Raw genomic sequence first — 16,521 nt, 5'->3', positions numbered from 1 at the left:
AGAATGACTCAATACAGCTGATACCCTGAATTCAGACTATCAGCCTCCAGAACTGTGACACAATAAATTTCTGTTCTTATAAGCATCCCAATTTGTGGTGCTTTGTTATGGCTGTCCTAGAAATCCAATACAGGCTGCCACCTCCCACGCCCCCAGGGACACTGTTCACAGGGAGCACACGTAGCACTATGTGAATGGTGACCCCTGAAGTCCATGCTAGTGGCGTCCCCGAAGTTGTGCAGTGCAGTGGCCCTGATGCTGCCTTTCTCTACTTCTTGAGCCAAAAATGAAGGATTTATTTTGCTGAAAAGAAGGAAAAGAGAAAACTTCAAAAAACATTGTGCCTCCAAATTCTTGCAATTCCAGCATTTTTCAAAGTGTCATAATTAGGGTTATTATTTTAAAAAAATCACTTCTGAGAGAGAAGTGTCATGATCAGATATTTCAGGAAATTCCAGGTTAAATAAAATTTAGTAGGTTCCTCTGCTACAGGACTTGTCAGAGCCTTTAATATACTAAAACAAACAAACAAAAATTTGCTGTCATTTTCAGAGGACATCTATGTCAATTGACATAACAAAGTTTATTAAGAAAATGTTCCACATCCCACTTTCGTGAGTGGTGTCTGGGGTCTTAAAAGCTTTCTAACAGCTATCTAAGATGCACCAGTTTGTCCCAACCACACTTGGAGCAAAGGAGAATGAAGAACACCAAAGACAAAGGGAAAATATTAGCCCAAGAGACAAAAAGGCCACATAAACCAGAGACTCCATCAGCCTGAGACCAGAAGAACTAGATGGTGCCCGGCTACCACCAAAGACCACCCTGACAGGGAACACAACAGAGAGTCCCTGACAAAGTGTGAGAAGAGTGTGGAGCCGTACTCCAATTCACATAAAAAGACTAGACTTAATGGTCTGACTGAGACTGGAGACCCCCGAAGCCATGGCCTCGGGACACTCTGTTAACTCAGAGTTAAAACCATTCCCAAAGCCCATTCTTCAGGCAAAGATTAGACTGGACTGTAAAACATAAAATAATACTCATAAAGAACGTGCTTCTTAGTTCAAGCAGATACACTGGACCAAATTGGCAGCTCCTGTCTGGAGGCAGCATAAGAAGGCAGGAAGGGACAGAAGCTGGTTGGATGGACACAAGAAACCCAGGGTGGAAAGGGGGAGTGTGCTGTCATGTTACAGGGACTGCAACTAGTGTCACATAGCAAAATGTATATAAATTTTTGTATGAGAAGTTAACGTGAGCTGTGAACTTTCACCTAAAGCACAATAAAAAATTTTTTTTAAAAGTTGCTATTGAGTTGACTGCTACTCATGGCAACCACATGTGTTTCAGAGTAGAACTGTGCTCTATGGGGTTTCCAATGGCTGTGATCTTTCACAAGTAGATCACCTGGCCTTTCTTCTGAGGTTCCTCTATGTGGAATCGAGCTGCCAATCTTTTGGTTAGTAGCTGCTCTCTTAACTGTGCCATCGAAACCAAAAACCAAACCCATTGTTGTCGAGTTGATTCCAACTCACAGCGACCCTATGAGTAGAGCCACCCAGGGATTCTTAATATACTAACACCAAAAACCAAATGTTGCTGTCAAGTTGATTCCAACTCATAGCAACCCTATAGGACGGAGTAGAACTGACCCATAGAGTTTCTAAGGAGCGGCTGGTGGATTCAAACTGCCGACCTTTTGGTTAGCAGCCAAGCTGTTAACCACTGTGCCGTAAAGACTCTGTAAATCCCAGAGAGATAGGCTGTGGCATTCCTCAAACTTATCTGACTCTAGAATTCACTTGCCCCTTTTTTTGAAACCAGTGCTCCAAAAAACGTAATTTGGAAAACACTGGTGCAGAAGAGTGTGTTTTCCCAAAATAGTCAACTTTCCTCAAGGACCTATAGAATTGACTTGAAGGCAACAGGTTTTTGGTTTTTTGGTCCCTCCAAGCTGAAGTCACTGCTCCATCTCTGAGAATTTCCAGACCCTGGGGCAGCCCAGCACCTGGGCCCTGGAATGAACTGTGGTACTTGCTAAAATCCTAAAATAAAGGTGGTAGCTGAGTTGGTCCAGTCTGTATGCCTAAGATGACTCAGTTTCTCCTTCCAGTGTTGCAATTCCCAGCCAGGATAAAACATGGTTTTGAAGTTCAGCATATTTGGCCAGTCCAGTTACTGCTAGTTATAACCCTTGGGATCTGGACCCTGCCTAGTGCTCTTTGTCTGCTGGCTGAGGAACCACTACAAAGAGTGTGGCTGCCTGGAATACTGCTGTCCATACGGCTTTGCCCCCTTCTTCCCTTCTACCTCCTCCTACCACTGGCATCAAACAGAAGTGGATTCTCATTCTCCACTCCCCAGCTATGTGAACTCAGGCAGGTTATATGATCCCTTTGAAACATTATAAGGAAATTATAAGACTTGCACTAGATAAAGTATATAATGCACTTAGCCCAAAGCTAGGCACATAATAGGTCTTAGTAGGTCCTGTTTGGTTGAGTGACTCCCAGCTGTGTCACTTACTGGCTGTGTGTCCTTGTGCAATGTACTGCTTGACTGCATCTCAGTTTTTAATCCCTAAAGTGAGAATAATCATACATATTTCAGGGGGTCATTGGGAAAATGAATGAGATAATGCATGAAAATGCTGTCTGGAAGTATGAAGCACTCTGTAGTTATAGTTACTATGGTAACAGTGAGTTAGTGAAATATAAAGTTGCTGCACCAACCACCAGGAACCCATTCTAAATCCCTGAGGAATTCTGTGTACTTGCTAGCAATTCCTATGGATTGACAGCCATTCATTCCAAAAATATTTTTTGGCTGCCAGCTCTATGCCAGACTCCAAGCTTAGACTGGGGATATCTATCAAGACCTGGGAAAAGTATGAGATTTTACCCTACTTGCAAGTTAACCTGGATGCTGGCAGAAAACACAAGACTCTTGGGTCAAAGACAAGGGACTTTGTTACTCACAGCATGGCAAGCAGCATGAACATTGGCATATTTGCATCAGTTCATCTGGCCCCAAGTCCTTAGAGGTGGAGTTGCCAGATTTAGAAAATAAAAATACAGGAAGCTGTCTTAGTTATCTAGTGCTACTATAATAGAATACCACAAGTGGATAGTTTTAACAAACAGAAATTTATTCTCTCACAGTTTAGGAGGCTAGAAGTCCAAATTCAGGGCACCAGCTCCAGGGAAAGGCTTTCTCTCTCTGTCAGCTCTGGGGGAAGGTCCTTGTCATCAATCTTCCCCTGTTCTAGGAGCTTCTCAGCACAGGGACCCCAGGTCCAAAGAACATGCTCTGCTCCTGGTATTCCTTTCTTGGTGGTAATGCAGTTCCTCTTCTCTCTGCTCAGTTCTCTCTTTTATATCTCAGGAGATTGCCTCAAAAATACAACCTAATCCTATAGACTAAATCCTGTCTCATTAACATAACTGCCTCTAATCTTGCCTCATTAACATCATAGAGGTTAGGATGTACAACACAGGATAATCACATTGGATCACCGAATGGTGGACAACCACACAATACTGGGAATCATGGCCTAGCCAAGTGGACGCTCATTTTTGGGCGACACAATTCAATCCATAACAGATAGCCAGTTAAATCTGAATTTCAGATAAACAATGAATACTTTTTTAGTATAAGTATGTCTCAGTTGGAGTCCCTGAGTGGTGCAGATGGTTAACCCTCTTGGCTGCTAACCAAAAGGTTGGAGGCTTGAGTCTACCCAGAGTTCCTAGGAAGAAAGTTTTGGCAATCTACTTCTGAAAAACCAGCCACTGAAAACCCTATGGAGCACAGTTCTGCTCTGACACATATGGAGTTGCCATGAGTCAGAGTCCACTTGATGGCAAATAGTAGTGGATGTCCCAATTATTGCATAGGACATATTTATACTAAACAATTACTCATTATTTATCTGAAATTCAAATTTAACTGGATGTCTTCTACTTTGGCTGACAACCCTACACAGGGGTGACACAGATGGGTTGAGATGCAATCCTGCACATTCAGTGGGTTGCAGTACAAGAGAGGAACCTTAAACTTAGAGAACAGGAATCTTTTAAAATGGTCAGTAAGTATGTCTGCCATTTGATTGGGAGGGACACACTGTCTTCCAAGGCTATTTCCTATAGAAAAATCCTTGAAAAGATAGCCCAGAAAAAAGGGCCGTCAGCAGTTCTGCTTGCAAGACTTGCAGAACCATGAGAGACCCATGTAGAATTGTCTCCCAACAATACCCTAGTGAATAGGCATGGGGAAGAGAAGACGGCTGTGGCTTTTGCCCCTGGCGTTGGTATTCTAAGAGATACTAAATAAATGTTTGTTAGCGGGGCTCGGTTCCATTCATATCCCTCCCTCAACTCCCCCAGTTATAGACCATCCCCTTTGCAGGGGGAGGAAGCTGTATAGTAGTACAGGCGCATTTCTGCCAAAATAGGAGCTGGATGAGAAGCCATACTCTCTCCCTTCCAGTTCATTCAGCAAATGTTTGTCTGGTGCCTACCATGGTCCAGGCACAAGACTGGGCATTGGAGCTGCAGTAGCGGAGACTGACTTGGTTTGTGTCCTCAAAGAGCTTACCACCACCACCACCAGCTGCCATCCACTCCAATTCAACTCATGGCAACCCAATGAGTATCAGAGTAGAACTGAGCTCCACAGGGTTTTCAATGGCTGATTTTTCAGAAGAAGATCTCCAGGCCTTTCTTCCAAGGCATCTCTGGGTGGATTTCAACCTCCAACCTTCCAGTGAAAGCCTAATGAATCTGTGAAGGAAACTGGGAGTAAAAGAACTACTTCTTTTATTTTTTTTGTAAAGAAACAGGTCTGAGTGTGAAGTCCTCGGCTCAGTACCCTGCCCAGGAAGCCCTGGGCCTGTCACTCTCAAATCTGCCTCCTATGTCTCTACTTTGCTCCAACTGCAGCTGCTGCCTGGAAATGCACTCCCCACATCCCTTTCCTCCTGCTGATATCCTGCTCGTCCTTGGAAGTTCTCAGCTCTAATCCTACCTCAAGGAGCCCTGGTGGTGCAGTGGTTAAGCACTTGTCTGCTAACTGAAAGGTCAGCAGTTCGAACCCACCAGCAGCTCCATGGGAGAAAGATGTGGCAGTCTGCTTCAGTAAAGATTACAGCCTTGGAAACCCCATGGCGTAGTTTTACTCTGTCCTGTAGGGTTGCTATGAGTTGGAATCAACTCGACGGCAATGGTAATCCCACCTCCTCCAAGAACCCTTCTCAGAATGAAGCTCCTTTCTTCACACTCCCACTGTAGATTTCAACCTCACTTTGAGCATCAGTGAAAACTTGTTTTTATCAGAAGTGTAGAGAGTAGCCCAGAGCCTGGCACTGGCAGCCTGGGTTTCAGCCTAGACTCTGCCACATCTGAGTCCTGGTTGCTCCCACCTGTCAAGTGGAATCAGTAAGGACTGGATGAGATAATGCAGGAAAAGGGCCAAGCCCAGAGCAAGTGCTCATTAGGTCATAATGAGGATGGTTATTACAAATTGTTTTCATATTCTACCAGGCAAGTAGTATAATCCCCATTTTATGGATGAGGAAACTGAGGCTCAGAGGCATAAAGCAATTTGCCCAAGTAGCACTAGTAAGTGATGGAGCTGGAATTCAAGAACCGGCTTGCCTGAATACAGAAAACACCTTGGGCCTCGAAACTGAGGTCACCTTCTACACGGTGAAGGAACCCTGAGAGGTGTGGCATATGAATCCATTTTAAAGACAGAGAAGCTCTTCTTTAATGCTATCTTTTCTGGGGGACACAATTCAATCCATATCATTCCATCCTTTGGCCCCCCCAAAATTCATGTCTTTGCCATATGTAAAGCACATTCACCCCATCATATTATCCCAAAAATCTTAAATCAACTCCAAGTCCAAATTCCAAAAATTCCTCTTCATCTGTGAAATCTAGAATATAGATACCTCCTTCCAAAGTCCAATGGTGGAACAGGCACAAGATAGACATTTCCATTGCAAATGAGAGAAACTGGAAGAAAAGAAGGGATAAGCGACACCAAGCAAGTCAGCAGAACACATTACATTAGCCCTTAAGGCTTGAAAATATTCCTCTGTTCTCTGAGACCATTTAGGTAATGGCCCTGCCTTCCAGACTGTAGGTGTTGGCCACACTGTCTGGATTCTGTGTAGAGGACCTTAGTCCCTGGGCTTCAGCTCCGTCTTTGAGGCCCACTGGGACAGCAACTCTGCTTGCTCGGATTTGGGCAGTCCCATTCTCCTAGTCCATCTGAGTGGAGACTCCACCCCCTTGGCCCCGCAGACCCTGCTTTTCTGCCCCTTGGGCATGGCAGCTTTGCCCCTTCAGCTTTGGGCAGCTATCTGGCCCCTCCTGCTGGCAATTGTGAAAGGCAGCCCCACATTTAGAAACCGAGCTGGTGAAGATCTGACTCTTTGAAACCTAGGGGGCTTTGGTCCCACCCTTTGAAACCTCAGAGGCCATGGCTGCACCCTTTGAGACCCCAGAGATTGTGGCCCTACCCTTTGAGACTGAGGCAGCTCTACTTCTTGTGTTCTTTGTCTCTACAGCTTTTGCTCCGCTTGAGCCTGCCCAGCATCTGCCCTGCTGGGGCAAGTGTTCCAAAGCTCTTTAGCTCTACCAATAAGTGCCTGGAGGTACCTTATTCTGCCAGTAAACCTCGCCCAGAAGACACTCACTTAGCTCTCTCACTCTGTGGGTCAGCAGGCCTAGCTCCACTGACAAGTGCCCCAAGGCACCCCACTCCACCAGGAAGCCTCTGTGGGTCAGCTCCAGTGCCATCTCACGCCAGTCTCCTGGTTCTGCTGCTGCCGTTTCTCTGCTGCTTCTTGCCATCTGTGCCCTCTCTGGTGTTACAACTCTCCTCACTTCCTTCTGAGCTCTCACCAGAATTGCCTTTGAAGTCCATAATTCCACCAATGGTCTTTTCAAGGCTTTCTAGGTTTTTACTGTTAGTCACCTTAAAACTCTTCCAGCCTCTACCCATTTACAGTTTCAAAACTACTTCCACATTTTAGATATCTGTTAGAGTAGCACCCTACTCTCGGTACCAAATTCTGTCTTAGTCATCTAGTGCTGCTATAACAGAAATAACACAAGTGGATGGCTTTAACAAACAGAAGTTTATTCTCTCATAGTTTAGGAAGCTAGGAGTCTGAATTCAGTATGCCAGCTCCCGGGGAAGACTTTCTTTCTGTGTTGGTTCTGGGGGAAGGTCCTTGTCATCAGTCTTCCCCTGGTCTAGGAGCTTCTCAGTACAGACCCCAGGGTCCAAAGGACTTGCTCTACTCCCAGGGCTTCTTTCTTGGTGGTATGAGATCCCTCTCCTTTCTGCTTGATTCTCTCTTGTATATTTCAAAAAAGATTGACTCAAGATACAGCCTAATCCTGTAGATTGAGTCCTGCCTCATTAACATCTCTAATCCTGCCTCATTAACATCAGAGGTTAGGATTTACAGCACATAGGATAATCATATCAGATCACAAAATGGTGAGCAATCACACAATGCTAAGAATCATGGCCTAGCCAAGTTGACACACATTTTTGGGGGACACAATTCAATCCATAACAAATGCCATCCTTCAGATCAGAAGGGCTGCAGCTTGCTGAGTGCTTATGAAACGTTTCACACCTGTAACCCAGGTATCAGAAGGTACTCCCCATTGTGGAGAGCTACCAAAATTAGCTCAACAATTCTTACTCTCCACCTCAATTTCACAGTCCCTAAAAGTCCAACATTTTTCCCAAGTTCATTGTTTTGTGTAGGCTGAACTTCTTTAACAATACTCAAAATGCAATGACTTAACACAATTAGAAGTTTATTTTTGACTCGTGGATGGCATGGTGGATCTGGTACCTTCAGCACATGGCTCCCAAGTCCTCCCCACCCTGCAGTGAGGAGAAAGAGCAGGCGGGGCTGGGGTGGGAGATTTTCTGGCCAGGCCTGGAAGTGGCACTTATCACTTCCATGCACATTCCTCTGGCTGGAATCCAGTCCTTTGGCTCCACCCAACTGCAAGGGAGGCTGGAGAATGTAGCTGAGCTGTGATCCCGGGAAGATGGAAGGAGTGGATTTCTTTATTTAGCCTGTGGTCTCTGCCAAACCAGGCTTTCTCAAATCCCTGGCTTCTTCCTTATGTGTGGGCTCTGCTTCATATTGCCTTGACTAAAACAGGAAACCCAGCCTTCTTGGAGTTTTGACACACATACTGACAAACACACCCAACTCCTGTAAAGTATTTATGGGACTGGCAGACGTTACTAATGATATCGAGTGGAGAGGACACAGAGGCGGTGTTACAAACAACTTCTGGGGAAGAGTGGCAGCACATCATCATTCTACAGCTCTCATTCAGCCACCCACCACTTGTCCCCTCTCTGCCCCTAGGGCCAGGCTTTCTCCATCTTACCCCCTCTTTTCTGGCCCCTCCCTTCCCTTTCTCTCCCTTCTTCCCCATCTTTTTACTCTCCCATTCAAGAACTCCTGTCCCCAGTGTCGTGCTGAAGTGGTGCCCACCTTGATCACATCCAACCTGCTTGGTCTCACCAAGAAACTTACCCAGCTGTTTTCCCAAACAAAGACATTCCCAGCTGTTAAGATCAGAGGTGCCTGCTGTTAAAATAACTATGTCACTTAGTTCACACTCTAAGTAGCCCCAGGGGGAGACATTGTTACCTCATCTGCCCAGGGAGACTCCCCTCTGGGTGGCAGAAGACTGGAGACCCGGGTTTTGGCTCCAGCTCTGCTCCTGACTATTCTATGACCTTGGATGGAGCCCTTCCCAGGGCTGAATCCATGGGTTGCACTGGGCAGTGCCTTCTAACGCTGATATTTGCGACCTTGCAGATGCTTCATTAGCCATATCTGTGGGAAGGACCCAGAGAAGCCTCCTAGTTCCTTCTGGCTCCTCCAGGCTCCATGAATCTCAGTTTTGACCCTGATTCCTGGGCTCATGACGGACTTTGTAGAAAAGGAGACTGTATTCCCTGCCCACCCCTTATACCACGTCTCCTTCCACCGCAGATTCATGTGCAGCCATTAACTGTAGAACTATGATCGCCTAAATAACCAAGAGGGCGAATTTCCTGAGGAAGGAAGAAATTGGATAACAAAGAAAGCGAATCACAAAACTCTCTTCTTGTTCTGGTTTCAAGGGAGTAGCTCAAATTCCATGGTTCAGGATCCTTGGGCTTCTGGGTTCCTCCCTGGCTTCTGAGCACCCTGTCTGGATGCCCAGAGCACTTTCTCTTGGGGTGGCCAACTCATTCCAGCTTGCCTGGGACTGTCTGCTTTTAAAATGGAAAGCCCTGTGTTCTAAGAACTCTTGCAGTCCTAGTCAAGCCAGAATGGTTGGTCACCCTTCTTTCTCTGTACCTTAGTATTTCGTACCTTAAGAATTAGAGGACACTGGTGGTTCATAGACAGAATCCTCCTTCCATGAGGAAGACCTGAGTTTCATTTCCGGCCAGTGGATCTTGTGAGTGGCCTTCATCCATCTGTCAGTAAAAGCTTTCGTGTTGCTGTGATGCTGAACAGGTTTCAGTGAAGCTTCCAGGCTACGATGGACTAGTAAGAAAGGCCTGGCAAGGTACTTCTGAAAATTAGCCAGTGAAAACCCTGTCGGTTACAACAATCCAATCCACAACCAATCACAGGGATAGCACAGGACCGGGCAGCTGTTCATGGGGTTGCCATGAGTCGGGATTTGAACTGACAGCAGCTAACAACAACAACCAAAACCTTAAAAATTGCTTGGTGGTTAAAAATTCAGGCTCTGGAGTCAGATAGACCAGGGTTTGACTTCTGCCTCTGCCCCTTACCAGCTGTGTAGCTTTGGGTAAGTGATTTCTCGTCTACATAGCTGTAAAATGGGGATAATAAAAACATCTTGCTTCAAAGGTAGGTGTGAAGATTGAACAAAATAACGTTTAGTAGTATCTAGTCCCTCTGGTCACAAAGATAGCGGATTCAGCCTCACAGGATGAGGATGTAAGATGCTAGATAACTGTTTGAAATAAAATGTGTAATGGATATAATGGAGGGAGGTACCAAGTGTCCTGGGGGCACAAGGACGAGCTGATTGCATCTGCCTGGAGATGACTAGGGACCCTTGAGGGATGATAAGCCAGCTGGGCAAGGCTTTAATGGATGAGTAGGAATTGTTCAGGAGGGAGAATAGGGAAGAGAATAGGGAAAAACATTCTACGCAAAGAAAACAGATTGAGGAAGTGTGTGTCTGGTCATGTTTAGCTGAACTGGAACTGTGTTTTCCAGAATTTCTTTTGAGTTAAGACTGGCTAATATAAGAGACATTCACATGAGATTTGGAAGGTGGAAGTGAAGCAGTGAAGCACCGGCTGGCTGTGCTTGTGTTCAGAGGTCAGTGTAGGGTCAGACAATTGCAGCTCATGTGCGTTGTCATGGAACTACTGGCGCATTTGTTGAGTGGGATATAGCAGCTGGACCTGCACCTGCTCCAGTTCTTCCTGGATCTTCTTTGTTTCTTCATCTCATGGGCCAGTTTACTCAACAAAGGCTCCAGCTTCTCCTGCGGGTCAGCCCCATGATGGAAACTGGGGACTTGGAGGCCATGAGAGACCAGTGAAGATCTCAGCTTGTCCTTGTGGGTTCTAGTTTGTTCTTGTTCTCCCCAACTCATGTCCATTTTCCTTCCCAGTTGCCTGCTCTGCTGACCTCAGACCTAGGCCTAGATGCAGAAGTTGGAGCTATGCGTAACTGTTTAGTTCCTATGATTGCATAAGATCTAAACCCTATAATAAATCCCCACTATTTACTGCTCCTAGTGGTTCTGCTTCTCCAAATGAACCCTGACTGCTACACAGAGAGTCCACTGTGAGTGGTGGCTGGGGAGTCAGGGACATGAGGTGAGTGAGGGGAGATGAGGCTGAGAGGTAGGCTGGGGCCCAGGGGTAGGAACCTTTGGATGTCCAGCCATGGGGCTTGCAATTTATCCTGCAGTTAATGAGGAGTCATGGAAGATTTTTGAGCAGGGGATTGATGCAACCAGATCCCAAACGGTCATTTCCTTCTCTAACATTCTTGATTCTATGCCTACATGTTTATTATGAGCCAAGTACTGGGCTGGGTCCTGGGAGAGATTGGAGAAGGCTTATTATGGATTGGAATTGTATCTCCCAAAAATATGTGTTGTAAATCATACTATACCCGTGGTTATAATCCCATTTAAGATTGGGTTTTCTTTGTTATTTTAATGAGGCACTATTGGTGTAGGGTGTGTTTTAAGTCAATCTCTTTTGAGATATAAAAGAGTAAATTAAGCTAGTGAGTAAGCAAGCAGAGATGGGGGAAGACAGATGCCATGCCACATGAAGATCACCAAGGAGCCAAAGAATGGAAGCCGAAAAGAGACAAGGATCTTCCCCCAGAGCCAACAGAGAGAGAAAGCTTTCCCTAGAGCTGTCTCCCTGAGTTAGCACTTTTAGCCCCCTAAACTGTGAGAAAATAAACTGCTGTTTGTTAAAGCCACCTACTTGTGGTATTTCTGTTATAGCAGCACTAGATTACTAAAACAGGGCAAGACATATATCATGTCCTACAGGGTTATCATGGTGCAGAAGGTGCAGAATATTCTACAGCATCTGGAGAAGGAATCAGAACCCTTGAAAGGAAGCCACGGAGAGGCAAATTCTCCCTCAATGGAAGGAAGAACTTTTTAATAGCCAGAGCCCTTCAGGAAATAGCGAGCACCAGGCCCCACAGGATTGCTAGTAGAGGTGGGATGACTAAATGGTGTATAATGTGGGAGGCAAGGATAGTTATTCTGATACCAACATAAGTGTAACACGAAACAAAGGAGGAAGAACATACTCACAGACCTTCCCAAGAAAGAACTTATCAATCATATACCAAGAAAAAAAAATAGAAGAATATATCACAACTTATGTCTCCAGTTTCTGTTCACACAAGGGCCTATTTGTACAGCAGTGAAAATGAAGGAACTATAACCAGATACAACAGCCTGGATGAATCTAAGAAAAACAATGTTGAAGGGAAAAGATAAATCACAGAGGCATATAATACCTTGTGTATAAAAATTCCAAAATTAAGTAAAACCAAATAATATGTTGTTTAGGGGTGGATACATCTATGGTAAAACTATTTTAGAAAAGCAAGAGAATCAGAAACACAACTTTCGGTACTGCTCACAGCTTGAGGGTGGAGGAGATGCTGTCAGGGAGAGCACACAGGTGGCTTTAACAGTACCTGGTCACATTCTAGGGTTAAAGGTGGGTATGTAGGTGTTTGTGTCATTATAATGCCTCATGACTTCATACATGTGACATATTTTTGTCTGTATAACATGCAATACAAATTTCAAAAATCAAATGATATGCATAATGCAGAATCACAAAAATGTATATATTTTTTGTAATTTCTTGGTTATATAATCGTTTTTTACATAGACTTCTTTCCATTTGGGCATCTACACAGATAGTGACACAAAAGTGAAGCTTGAATGTCCACATTGTTGCAGAACTTCCACTTTTGTCAGTCCTCTTCATAAATCTGGTTTCACCTGGGCGTGATGATGCCATTTCACTCAGCTGGGAATATCCCAGGTGCGTCCAGAAAGTCAAGGCACAGTAGCTCTGGCTAGTGGGGGGGCTATAGGAAACGGGTAGCAGGGCTGCCTTGAGGACACTGGAAAGTAAAAATATAGATAAAGTTTGGAACTGAGGAACCATGGCTATAGAGGAGAAGAGAGTGTTTGATGTGGAGGGTGGGAGGCATTGTTATAAATGGCCCTTGAGGGGTATAAGTTTCCATCAGTCCTGCTCTTAGGTGTGGATTTCTAGTTGCGCTTGGTCCTCATCTAGTCATGCCCTTTTCATGGAGCAAGGAGTCCACGGGGCCAAGGGGACATGCCCACTCAGAACTTGCATTGTCCACTTCTGGATACCATACTCTGGGCACCTGGAACTGTGGAATTCCCTGTCCAGTGGTCTTGAGTTCCTCCCAGGTCTCTTCTCTGAGAGCCTTCTGAGGGCAGACAATCCTGCTGGTGCACCCATGCTTAGGCTCTGCGGTGGATGTGCTGGGAGAGGGTATGGATGCAGCTTAGATAAAATGAGTATCCATAAACATGTGTGCAAGCTTCCTGTTGTGTTGTGGATGGAGACACGGGTAGGGAAAGGAGAAGCGGTATGGGTTGGGGGCCTCCATTTATACTCTTACCCCAGCCCCACAAATATTAGGGGTGGGCCTGTGTATAATTCTCTGCCCAGGTGTGTGATGCAAAGTCAGGAGGCTGGACCAAACAGCCACTTGGGCCAGGGTGCTCACACCAGAGGTCTTAGGAGTGGAGTGGGCACGTTCCCCAGTATTTTTCTGGTGGACAGTGAGACTTCACACATGGCTCATGTCATCTTCTGGCCACAGCACAGAATACAGTGGGCATGAACTGCTCTGTAAAGCCTGACCAGACATACTTGGAGCCCTGAGCCAAGAGTCCTGAGTTCTGGGTTGTTGTCCTGGTTCTACCACCAGCAACTGGAATAAACTTGGACAACTCAGTTGCTGTCTATAGGCCTTGGTTTATCCATCTGTATAATGATGTAAGACATGGCTCTGACAAAGGACAAGATAGCAGTAGTCTTGGCTGGTACCCGGGCAAGGAAGCAACTCAGAGGAGACATTGCCATCCACCCAAGCATCACCCTCTCCAAGATCCACTTCTTTCTCATGCTTGGTCTGCCCTATCCCCTTCCAAGATGGCTGCCTCCAGTGAGCTAAGCCTGCTGTTCACTTGACAACCTCCAAATCAGCTCCATCCTGAAAGAATATTTTAGGAGTAGCTATTCGATGATTATGGCAGGCAGCCTCTAAGATGCCCTCATGTAGTCCCCTCCTCTTGAGTGTGAGCTGAACCTAGTGACTCACTTCTAATGAATAGGACTAAGAAAAAGTGATGGACGCCACTTGCGAGATTAGGTTACAAGAAGACTGTGGTTTCTGTCTTGGGTGCTCTCTCTCTCTTTCTTGCTCTCTGTTTTGCTCACTCTGAAGAAAGCCAGGTGCCATGTTATCAGCTGCCCTATGGAAAGGCCCACAAGGTAAGAAACTGAGGAAGGCATCTAAGCCAACCACCAGTGAGGAACTATGACCCTCAATCCAAGAGCTCATGAGGAACTAAATCCTGCCAACAACCACCTGAGTGAGCTTGGATACGGATGCTCCCTCAGGTGAGCCCTCAGTTGAGACTGCGGCCCCAGCTGACACCTTGATTGCCACCTCATGAGAGAACTTGAGCCAGAGAGAACTAAGCTACACCTGGATTTATGATCCAAGAAATAATTACTTGTTGTTTTAAGCCACTGAATTTTGGGGTAATTTGTTATGTAACAATAGATAACTAATACAATGGTTTTTTCCCCTTCCCTCACCAACCCTGATGGCACCTGGGCTCCTCTGGCTTTGCTTTCAGTCACTGGACCTGCCCCTCTGTATTCTGTGATATTCTGGGCTGGAGGAAGAAGAACCTGTGCCATCCTCTGATTCTGGGGCATTCCACCAAGATGGAGAGTGACAGCCCAGCCTGGAGTTGAGTCCTGGAGAGTACAAATTCTGAAAACCTCTGCAAGTTTGCTGTGTAAATCTGGGTGGCCATTTCTCCTCCCCTGTTCCCCAACTCTGTATAGCAGGATTGTCAGGAATGCTGAGAGCTCTCCAGTGACCATTGGTGTAAACAGAGAACAGATGGGTGTCTGCAACTTCTCCTCCTTGGAAAGGGGCTTCTGGGATACTTGTCTACTGGGCCAGCTGCTTCCACAGTTGTCATGTAAAACAGGGGTTGTCAAGGGAGGCCCAGAGAAGCAGCCAAGTCATGGGGGGTGGGGTGAGTTGGCTGGGCCACAGGCTGTCCCATTTGTCCTGCTCATAATCTCAGTGCTAAATGCCTGTTTCTTATTTCTTCAGAAATTCTCCTCTGAGACCTGCCTCTGCCTCATTTATCTACCACCCCCTCCATTGGGCCTAGTGCAGGGTCTCCCCCAGAGTAGATGCTCATAAAAGACTTTTGGAAAGAATGGAGGAATTATATTGGGAGAAAAGGACCTTGTACTTAGAGTGAGATCTAAATTCAAATCCCAACTCTGCTACTCTTTAGCTACGCAATGTCATACCATTTTACAAGCAGTGTATAAGAGATCCAATCTCTCCACAACCTCGCCAACATTTGGTATATTTATTTATTTATCAGTACCATTATTGTCAGAGTGAGATGGTATCTCACTGTAGTTTTGATTTGTATCTGTCTAATGGCTAACGATCATGAGTATTTCTTCACGAGTTTGTTAGCTGCCTGAATGTCTTCTTTGGTGAAGTGTCTGTTTATATCCTTTGTTCATTTTTTAATTGGATTATTTGTCTTTTTGTAGAGATGTTGAAGTATTTTATAAATTTTAGAGATTAGATCCTTGTCAGATATGTTATAGTCAATATTCTTTTCCTAGTCTATGGGTTCTCTCTTTAGTCTTTTGATGAGCATAAGTGTTTAATGTTTAGGAGATCCCATTTATCTAGCTCATCTTCTGCTGTTTGTACAGATCTTGTATTCTGCTACTTTGCTGACTCTTCTCTTAGTTCCAGTAGCTTTCTTGTGGAATCTTTGGGATTTTCTATGTATAGGATCATATCGTCTGCAAACAGGGCTAGTTTTACTTCTTTTTACCAATTTAAATGCCTTTTATTCCCTTTTCTTTCCTTATTGCTCAAGCTAGGACTTCCAGTGCAATGTTGAATAAGAGTAGTAATAAAGGGCATCTTTTTCTGGTTCCTGTCCTCAGGGGAATGCTTTCGGTCTCTCTCTGTTGAGAATAATGTTGGCTGTTGGTTTTGTATAAATGCCTTTTATTATGTTAAGAAATTTCCCTTCTATTCCTATTTTGCTGAGAATTTTTACCAGGAAAAGGTGTTGGACTTTATCAAATGCCTTTTTTGTGTCAATTGAGATGATCGTGTGATTCTTTTCTTTTGTTCTATTTATGAGGTGGGTTACGTTGATTGATTTTCTAATGTTGAACCATTCTTGCATACCTGGTATGAATCCTGCTTGGTTATGGTATATTATTTTTTTCATATACTGTTGAGTTCTATTGGCTAGAATTTTTGCATCATATTCATGAGGGAAATTATTCTGTAATTTTCTTTTTTTGTTGTGTTTTTGCTTGGCTTTTGTATCAGGGTTACGCTGGCTTCATAGATTGAATTCAAGAGTATTCTTCCTTTTCTATGTTCTGAAATAGTTTGAGTAGTATTCATGTGAACTCTTCTCTGAATGTTTGCTAGAATTCTCCAGTAAAGCCACCTAGGCCAGGGCTTTTTCTCATTGGGAATTTTCTTTTCTTTTTAATTTTTTTTATTGTACTTTAGATGAAGGTTTACAGAACAAATAGTTTCTCATTAAACAGTCAGTACACATATTGTTTTATGACATTGGTTAACAAGCCCAT

Source organism: Trichechus manatus, unplaced genomic scaffold (genome assembly GCF_000243295.1).
Source record: "Trichechus manatus latirostris isolate Lorelei unplaced genomic scaffold, TriManLat1.0 scaffold00038, whole genome shotgun sequence".
Lineage (NCBI taxonomy): Eukaryota > Metazoa > Chordata > Mammalia > Sirenia > Trichechidae > Trichechus > Trichechus manatus.
This window is presented reverse-complemented; position numbering follows the sequence as displayed.